The sequence below is a fragment of the Dendrobium catenatum genome, unplaced genomic scaffold, assembly GCF_001605985.2.
Source record: "Dendrobium catenatum unplaced genomic scaffold, ASM160598v2 fragScaff_scaffold_1228, whole genome shotgun sequence".
Classification (NCBI taxonomy): domain Eukaryota; kingdom Viridiplantae; phylum Streptophyta; class Magnoliopsida; order Asparagales; family Orchidaceae; genus Dendrobium; species Dendrobium catenatum.
Window position 1 is genome coordinate 988560 of NW_021319690.1, and position 10909 is coordinate 999468.

Below are 10909 nucleotides of genomic sequence, written 5' to 3' on the forward strand. Positions count from 1 at the left end.
TGACAACCGAGATTCTTCAAAGTGCTAGACGTAGAGGGGATAAAAGTTATTTTTGTGCTGTATTGGTTATTAAAAAGGCGTTCAACACTGTCTCTAGGGAATTCTTGCTTGTTAGGATGGATCAAAAAGGATTTCCCAGGTTATTCATTCAATGGGTTAAGACCTGCATTTTTTATGTTAATTTCTCCATTCATATTAGTGGTGCTCTTGAATGTTATTTTCCATCCTCTACCAGTTTGAGACAAGTTTGCCCCCTCAAACCCTATTTATTATTTATAGTCATGGATGCTTTCTCAGCCCTCTTGGGTCAAGGGGATTTTGCGCGTATAACTGCTGGTTGTTTCATGCTCTCTAACCTCTTGTACGTTGATGATCTCATAGTTTTTGGGAAGCCGGATATTGCTAACTATATTAAGCTTTCACAATACCTTAGCATTTTTGCTAGTGCTTATGGACTGCATGTTAATTATGATAAGAGCTCAATTATCATTCCCAATTCCATTCAAAACTAGACTGCTATCTATGACGCCCTCTCTATCACGCACTCAGATATCATATTTGGGATTTCCAATCTCATTTAAAAGGTTGACTATTGTTGATTGTATACCTGTGATGGAATGCATCACATGTAAGTTGTCTAGGTGGAAAGCCAATCTTCTCTTTTGCGGGACGTTTGCAATTTCTTAAATTTACTACTCGTAATTCTATTGCTTGTTGGATAAGGAGATCTATCATACCTAAAATGATTATTAAGAGCATTAGGAGGATTACTTCTAAGTTTATATTTTTTTGTGATGCTAAGGCCTCTAGGAAGTTGCATGTGGTGTCTTGGGATGAAGTCTGTAAGCCTAAACATTTTGGAGGTCTTGGTTGCCTCCATATTGACGCTTTAATTTGCTTTAAATTGCTCTATCATTTGCAGGATGTATAACAAGAACTCCCCTCTATCTATTTGGCTAACATCCACATACCTCTCCCCTTGGCTTTCGCCCCAATCCCATGCCATTGCTTTATGGAAGTTTATATGCATTACTGCTATTAGAGCAAAGTCTTCCTTCCATTTCAAGATTACCCCATATGCTCCTATCTTGTTTTTATGGGACCATTGGTGCTATGGGCATGGTTTACCTGTCAATGCTTCTAGATTTACTAATGCTCTTGCCAGAGATTTCATTACGGGTAATGTTTGGAATCTTCCTGCCACGCTCCCTCATGTGGTTTCTAATGGAATTCACTCAATCTCGATTTATGATTCCAATGTTAAATATCTAATGTGGGGTAATTATACGAAGGGCTCTTTTATTATGTATGTCTCCAAATTTTATAAGGTGTTTACCCCGTTCTCTCAGGAGAATCTCATATGGCATAGGCATTGTGCTTTACATTTTTTTTGTGTTTGCATGGATGGACATTATCGGTGGACTAAAAACTACTGATGTGCTACACAAGCAAAGCATCCCTGTTGCTTGAATTTCTCCTGGTGTCACGCTGAAGAGAGAGCTCTACTCATCTCTTTTATAAATGCAATTACCCATATTCAATTATTACTAGTTTAATTCTAGGAGTTAGCCAGTGATGATGATGTTCGCCCGATCTTAGGGTTTTCCTTTGGATGGCCCTTGGGAAACAAGGGGTTTTTTCTTACTCGAATTCTCAATGTGGATTGGCTTATATTTGGCTGAGTCCTAGCTTGTTGGAGTTTTTATGCTCCTATTGACTTTTTGGTTATTGGTTTTGAATTGCTGGTTTAGTCGGCTTTCTTCTTGTTTCTTTTGGGTAGTTTTGACTGTCTTTTTGAGCTCACATTGAGCTTGCTCCTTTATTTGTTGGAGCTTTTGGGGTATTACTTGTAATCTTATCTTATTTAATATATGAGCGTTGACCAAATTCCCCCCCACCCCTCCCAAAAAAAAAAAAAAAAATGTAGACCAACCCATGCATTACTTTTATTGCTTTGATATAAAATATTTTCAAATAATGTAATGGATATAACCATAGCCTTTCATAGATTCTGTTAGAAATTAATTTGATAAATACTCCCAACGGCCAATTGAACGATCGTTTAGAAGTGTTGCCAGGCTGGTTCCGTCAAAAATACCCTATTCCTGCCGTTGCAAAAAGAAACAAAGGTTGATAAATAAATGACCTATTCAGGTCTCCCAGCCGTGTCTTTCATAAATATAGAATTAATTACTACTTAATTTATAGTCTTAATGGAATAGTTTCAGCCAAACTGCAGTACGGGGTGGGTTCATGCATGAATCATCATTTCCTTAGCTACTGTGGAGAGGTAAGTTTTGATCATTCTGAACAAAATAAGAAAAGCTTTTTTTTTTTGGGTAATTTTGGGGCATAGCCCATTTTATTAAAAATCAAATATAAAGTTCAACAAATAAAACAAACAAATACAGGAAACATGAAGAAAAAACCTAACAATAGCCAGCATTCTATAACAAAGATAGAATGAGGAAAAACAAATCAAGATAAAACATAAACATAGAAAAGGACTAATGAATTTAAGAACAGTAAACAAGCGGACAACAGACTGCAAGTTTTCTCCACCTAGCAGAAGGTAGGAAGATCTGGATCAAGCTCCCGGTAAAATCTCAATAGTAATGACAAGATCGGAGAATAATCCATTTCCCAGAAACCACGAACTTCAGGATATCTCCTTCCAGGTTTTGTATCCATCCAGTGTTGTCCAAGTCTCTTTCCAACAGATTTTGCCCATATATAGTCCAAAATATGCAAAAGAAAAAGAAACTAGAATCAGCAAAGTATATAGGAAAATTTTCTTTGAAGATCCTCAAAGTTTTTCCAGTTAGATACTTTCAATTTTATAGCTTTTCTAATAGATAAACTGCAGGTCTGTGGTGAAATCCAGTTACCAGTGAAACATCTGTTGTTCCTTTCAATCCAAAGAAAGTAAACAAGTGAGGTGATAACAAGGTAAATGAAAATTTTCTCTTTAGAAGTAAAACCTGGAGTGAGATCAAAATGTTCCAGTAATTGAGTTAAAGTAGGTCTCATAAAGAAGTTGCTAGTATGAGGAAGTAAGGAGGAAACAATAGTGAAAGAGTAATCACATTCAAAAAATAAGTGCTTATGATTCGCATTGTGATTTTGGCAAAAACTACAAGAGGAAATAATATTTAAATTTCTTCTTAAAAGAATGTCAGCTGTTTTTAATTTTTCCATCAAAGCCATCCAAGAATAAACCGAAAATCTCAGAGCATGCTTTTTAAACCAGATAAATTTATGCCATGAAACAGTAGTCAAATTGTCATAAAAGCTAGCTATATAAGAATGATGTTTCGGGTTTGGTAAGCCATCCCAAAGCATAGTCGGTTGCTTACCAATTTGAATCTTAATAATTTCATCCACCACATTTCTCGGAATGTCAGGGTAAAAATTCCAAGTATTTAGAGAAATGAAATTCTTAACCAGAATAAAACCCTCAGTAGAGGGATTTATGATATTGGCAATAGCTTTACCATTACACCAAGGATCCCAATAAAAAGAAAAATTACTGTCAGCAGTAATATTATGCTTAATGTTACGAGCCACCTCACAAATTAATTTCCACATTTTTGAAGCCTCCGCCGGAAGGGGTTTCCAGGGTGAAGAGTATTTCCCTTTATACCATTTAGCCAAGCCATTATCATTCTTCATAATTCTCCAAATAAGAGAGCAAGCAAAACTATGATAAAGAGCTTTAATAGAGTGTAATCCAAGCCCCCCATTAATTTTGGGAGTGCAAACAGTAGACCAGGAAATAGTTTGCAATTTCTTCTCTTTTGTGTTGCCATGAAATAAAAACCTGGAGCATAACCTCTCAATAATTTTGCAAGTATTCTTGGGTATAACAGCACCCCTTATCCAGTATGCTAGAGAGTTAGAAATAGAGAATTTGAGAAATTGAATTCTCCCCGCAAATGACAAGAACTTCACTTTCCAACCATCCAGAAGTCCAGAAATTTTATTGATAAGAGGTTGAAAGTGAGAAGGATTGATCTTATTCGGAGAAATAGGCAAACCAAGATAATTAAGGCATTGAGCAAAATTGTTAATACCCAGAATATTACCAATAACTTCATAATTACTCAACCGGGCCGGGAAGATAATAGAACTTTTTTTCCGATTAATCCGAAGAGCATAAGCGTTACCAAAGTCCTCAAGAATTAACTTGAGATTGTTCATATTAATAGTGGAATTCTTACCAAAGATGAGAATATCATCAGCATAGAGTAAGTGTGTATACATATGCCCATTAGACAAGATGCCTTTAAAGTGATAATGATTATTGTCATGAAGCATATTAGAAAGGCCATCCATCACAATGCTAAATAGTAGAGGAGAAAGCGGGCAACCTTGTCTAAGCCCAAATGTGGAGTTAAAAAACCCTTCTAAAGAACCATTTAAGCAAATAGAAAATTGAATATTGTAAATACAACCTTTGATCCAGCTTAAAAACTTCTCAAGAAAACCTTTATTTCTCATACGATTAATAATAAAATCTCTGGAAACTGAATCGAAGTCTTTAAGAATATCAAGTTTAACACAGAAACCTTGCTTAGAGTTATTAAAATCCTTCAAAATTTCATTAGCTAGAATAATATTGTCCGTAGAGGACCTGTCCTTAATAAAACCAGCTTGGTTCTCATGTATAATGTGAGGTAAAACATGCTTAAGTCTGTTGGCAAGAAGCTTAGCCACAATCTTATAAAAGACATTACACAAAGAGATCGGTTTGTAGTCAGAAATATTGTTAGCATGAGAATTTTTTGGGATAAGAGTGATTGCAGTAGCTTTTACCCCTTTGGGAAAATGGCCATATTTTATAAAATTTTTAACAGCATTACAAACTTTGATCCCAACCACATCCCAATTATCATTGTAAAACTCAGCAGTAAAACCATCGGGCCCAGGAGAGGAGCCTGTGGAAAAAGAAAACACCACCTCTTTGATATCTTTATTAGAGAAGGACCCAATCAGGAAGTTAGCAACATCTTGAGAAAGTGTAGCACCAATGGGAATAACAGAAGTATTAGCATGGATAGGAGCCGGAGTGTTGAACAAAGTACTAAAATGATTAATCAGAGCCCTAGCTATATCGTTATGAGCAGTAAGAATACCGTCAGCAGTGTTTAAAGCCTTAATAAGATTAATATTATTCCTACTTCTGATCTTAGCATATAAAAACCCCAAATCTTCTTCACCAGCTGAAAACCACCTGACTTTAGCTCTTTGAGTTAGCCATGAGGACCAGGAAATATGATAATTAGTAAGCTGATCATTAATGTCTTTTAAATTGTAAGTGACAATATCATCCAAAGGATTATTTTCAATTTCAAGCAGGTAGTACTGTTGCTTATCTTTAAGATCATTAATGGCCTTAGAAATGTAACTATCAGAATTCCAGTTAGCCTTTTTGATAAGCCTTTTTAAAATTTGCAAACTGGAATAAAGAGAATCAATAGGACTAGAGGGAGGAAAATTAAGAAAGGCATTCAACAGAACCTCTTTAAAACCCTCATGCCTTGACCAGAAGTTTTTAAACATAAACCTAGACGGCTTATGTGAAAGTTCGTTAGGGATGTTAGGCCCTATTGAACTAGTCCCAAAGCTAATTAGAAAGAGAGGTGATTTGGAAAACTATAAAATCAAGGATAAAACTCCAAACCAAAATCACCACAATCAAAGTGCGGAAATTAAAGTAACATTATGTTTGCTATTGTCAAGATAAATCAAGATCGGAGAGTGGTCAGAGCAGTGGGGAGGGTCAACTTTGTAAAAAGATTTAGGAAAAATTTCCAACCACTCAGTGTTAATTAAAGCTCTATCAAGCTTGCAGAAAATAGGATTTCCTTTCTGTTGGTTAAACCAAGTATAGTACAATCCAACGAGGCTAAATCAGTAAGTTCACAATCAAAAATAGTGTTATTAAAATCTCCATACCCACTAGGAAGTAATGGAGAGCCGCCCATTTTTTCTTTCTCTTGCCTACAACAGTTGTAATACCCAGCTAGAATCCAGGGTTGGGAAATATCCTTAGCCATATTACGAATGTGATCCCAAAGGAGTTTCCTTTCCTCATAAGAATTAGCAGCATAAATAATGGAAATAGAAAAAGAAGTAGAAGAATTAAGGGAAATCTTCCCGTGAATAAATTGAGAGTTAATAATAATAGGATCAAAAGAGATACAAGAGGAATCCCATTTAACCCAGATTCTGCCAGGAGAGGAAACATCAAAGTTGTGATAGTAACTTTCATTCTCAAAAAGTTATGGACATCGAACATATGATTTGGTATCAACAAGCAGTACCTAACCTTGTTAATTTTACCAATCACCTTAAATGGTCCAATATATCTTGGATATAACTTTCCTTTTTTCCAAGTCTAATAACACCTTTCAAGGGACAAACATTTAGAAATACAATATATATTAGTTGAAATTCAATAGCTAGATTCTTTGGAACATAACTTTATTTATCTTGAGCTACTTCCCATCTTTTCTTGATCAATAAGATATTTTCAATAACATCATCTACCATCTCAAAACCAAGAGTTTTCTCTCACCCACGTCTATCCAAAATAATGGTGTTCTACACATTTGGTCATCTATTATTTTATAAGGAAGTATACAAATGTTTGTTTAAAAACTATTTTTACAGGAAAATTTAATCAGATGAACATGATCTTACCAACTTCTTCTAAAATCTAATATATATGATATCAATAGATCTTCAAGCATTTGAATAATTCTCTCAATCTAGCCATATGTCTGTGAGTGGAAAGTCATACTAAAATTCAACTTGATTCCATTCTTTCTTGAATTCTCTTCCATAATTTAGGAGTAAACCTTCCATCTCGATAAGAAATAATAATATTAAGAATTACGTACAATTTAACAATTTGATGCATATACAATTGGGAAAAACTTCTCTATCGAATCCATTTAACTCATAAAATAAGGAGCTAACTTTGTCAACCCAAACAACATCATGACTTTGCCTTGACCTTAGGAAATGCATAGAAAAATCCATCATGATCTCACCCCATTTCCACTCTAGAATAGATAATGGCTATAATAATCCTCTCGGCCTCTAATTCTTATATTTTACCATCTAACATGCCTTGTATTTTAAAACAAGTTTGGCTACATTGGTCTTCAACCCAAGCCAATATTAAGTGTAAAATGTGTACTATTTATAGTGTTTAAAATCAATAAAATGTGTTAGTTTAGTTATGTTTGTACAAAAAATATTCAAGAGAAGGAAAAATTAACAAGTGCTGAACATCACTACAGTGCTCACATATTTAGCGCAGTAGCGTGGACATCTACAATAACCAAACACCTAATTTAACATTACAATTCTAACCTCTAAGAATTTTAGGAAAAGTGCCCCAACAGAGACCAGGTCAGAGCCACGATGCTAGAAATTAGCTCCGTAGCAATAGTCTCAGGAATTTAAATACCAGAGCACCAATCATCATAGTTTCATAGCACCGAATTGTACTTTCAAGTACCACATCACTCAAATTTCATAGCACCATGGTGGAGCAGTTGCCGAAATAAGGAGCAACGTTGATTCTACCAAAAGATGCATCAATTTTCCCAGTAACCATGCGAGGTTAGCCCAGTGTCGTAGCAGAGTAGATATTACAATGCCAAGTTTGGCTAATATACTTTTTATGAACTTGTGATGTGTAAGAAAGCATGATTTTCTTAAGTAGACTCTAATACTTGTAATATTCAATGTTGTTTTCAAATCTCTAAATCTATATTTAGTTATTTCATTGGTTAAGCTCTAACTTAAAACCTAGTGTGATTTATTATCTTATGGATGAATAAGGGAACAAAAAGGAGAATAAAAATGAAATACTACAATGTATAAAAATATGATTGTTAGAGTTTTGGAGTCTAAAGAGAATAATAAATTGAAAGTTTGTGAGGGTTGTTAAACCCTAAAGCACTAGTCCTGAGGCTAACCAAAAGGGGGAGGGAGTGAATTGGTTATTTAAAAATTTCTTAATAAAAAAAATCTTTTTGAATATTTTAAAACAAATAATTTATACTGAAGCAAAACTAATTTAATATTAACAAAGATCAGTGATTTTAACCACATAAACAAATCACAACATAATGTAAAAATTTAAATACAGAAAAATAAATAGAAAGCACACACCAAAATCTATAGTGGTTCGGTCAACTTGACCTTTGTCCACTCCTTGAAGACTCCTCCTAGTATTACACTAAACAAAAGTGACTCTCCTTTTGATCCCATAACAATGAGGAGATGCCCTTATAAAATCTTTTCACCAACCCGATGAGGTAGTGAACCTTGAATCCTTTTACTCACTCTTGGAGTAGACAGAGAACCTAGAAATCCTTTTTCATCCACTTGGTGAAGGCAGAGAACTTGGGAATCCTTTTACTCCCTCCTGGAGTAGGCAGAGAATCTTGACCTAATGCTGATGAAGATCTCCCTAAAGCCACCAAGGAACCAGAGAAGTAACTTAAAGAAGATGATGAACACATTGCTTGGAGCAAAATTTGTGAATCCCTCATAACTCCCCCTCACAAGGATCTCTCTCTTTAAAGCTCTCCTTCTTCCTTCTCTAAGGTCTCTCTCAGATCTCCTCCAGAGTAAAAGATTATCTCAAGTGATAATTGAGAGAGCTTAAATAGAGAGCCTCAAAAGAAGCCCTTAAATTTAACTTGCTAACAAAGATCATCCAGTACGATTGATAAAACATCCTGTATGATTAGTAAAAATAGCCCTTTTAGATAGAACGATCACCTTTTCTCTAGAAGATTAGTTCAAGTATTTATACAGATTGTCTAGTATGATCCTATGATCATCCAGGATTATTAGTTCAAGATACAGTTCTAATTGTCTCGTATGATATGGGACCATGGGTAGCGATCTATATATTATCCCATAACCCTCTTTTGATATCCAATATGATCTTCTAGATGATTAGAAAGAAAATTATGGTTTTTTTCTTGGACGATAGGGGATCATCCTACGAAATATAATAGATCATCCCATACGATCTTAGTAGATCATCCGGTATGATATAATTGACCAATCTAACCATAATTAGTCTCTTAATCAAAGGATCAATTTAGGCATGATTATCATCAATTGTCCCAAATAATGTATATCATCCTAAATTATTAGAACAAAATTTGAAAATTAAAATTACAAAAATTATGATTGACAGTTATTTTTCATAATATGAACTTATCATCCTGTACAATCTTGAATTATTAAGTATGCTTAATTAAGCAAGCTTAATTATCGGGGATACCCTAATTAGGATTTTTGTTTTTAACTAACCATCTAGTATGATTGAAATCATCATGTACGATTAGTTCAAAAAATAGAAAAAACCTCAAACTAACTAAATTTCTCCCCCTTAATGTGTATGTTCAAGGTTACTTAGCTTGGGGTCCACCAGAAATATGACATGACTCAAGAAAGATAAAAATTATATTAAAAATGAAATTATAGACAGACTCAAACCTAGTTTACTTGATCTTGAGCTGATTTGTATTGCAATTGAACTTATGGACTTGAAAGACTAGTAAGCAGGGCAAAGAAAATAGATATGCAATACTAGTAGTAGTAAGGAAAATAATAATGTTTATTTTAATCAAAATTACTATAATTGGGCCTATATTTGTAATAATTTCCCCCTTTTTAATGATGTCAAATATTATTGTTAAAAAATTTAAAAGCAAGGAAAATTTTTATTTTTCTCTTTTTTGTTTTTTGTTTTTTAAGGAATAATGATACATAAAAAAAGAACAAAAAGGAACAAGAAAAATTACACTAAAACATAAATAAATAATACATTATAAATAACATATTATTCCCCCTTTTGACATCATAAAAAAGAGGAGACAAAACACTAAACATAAAAACATGACAACAAAAGCACTTATAAACTATAAGAAAGAAGAACCCTAATTAGGTGGAGGAGGTGATGTTGGTTGCTGAAAGTAATGTTGAAGAGAGCTAAACTGCTCGCCAAAGTAGGCCATTTCTTGGTCATGCTACTGCTGCTAGGCTACGTATGCATCAAACCGAGCTAAGACTTGATCATGCTGCTGCTGCTGCTCGACTTTATAAGATTCAAACCAGGCTTTCCACTGGTCAAACCTCTAAACCAGGTGATCTATCTGGAGTGCTTGTGCTTAGGGGTAGGTATAGGAATAAGTCCTTCCTCTTCTACCACAACCTCCTTATGCATGGGGTGATGATGAGTATTGTGAAGGATGTGGAAGGAGATATTTGAGTAGAAAATAGAGAGGTGATCAGGTGGGCCTGGATATGGAAGGTTATATTTGTTGATATTATCTACCTCATGACCTATTTTAGAGATTTTGATGATAACAAATAAATTCTTAGATGTTTTAATTTGTGTGCTAAGTATTTTAGATGTAATAATGTACATAGTAATTACTTATGGAATTTACATTGCATAACTCAAGTTCAATCAAATGTTTAGATTAAGATAGACTAAGATGGACAATTTGAAGGACTTTATATTATCATAGGAGTATGTTAGTGGTTCATTAATATTTACTTGTATGATTTGATTTGCTCACAATATAAAATTATATATTAATCTTGATATAGAAATTTATAAGATTTCTTTATTAAATAAAATTCATAAGCTTCATTGATTATATAATTATTATTAAATATGGAAAGTTATATAATTAGGGAGTTAAAGGTACTAAGTTTATATGGTAAACTTTTATTATTTATTATTTTTAAATTAACTTATTTCACATTAATTTATTTATGTATGATTAATTTTATATAAATTACATCATATTATTATATTAATATTCAATATATCCTTAAGTATTTAATAATGTGCATGAGTTTT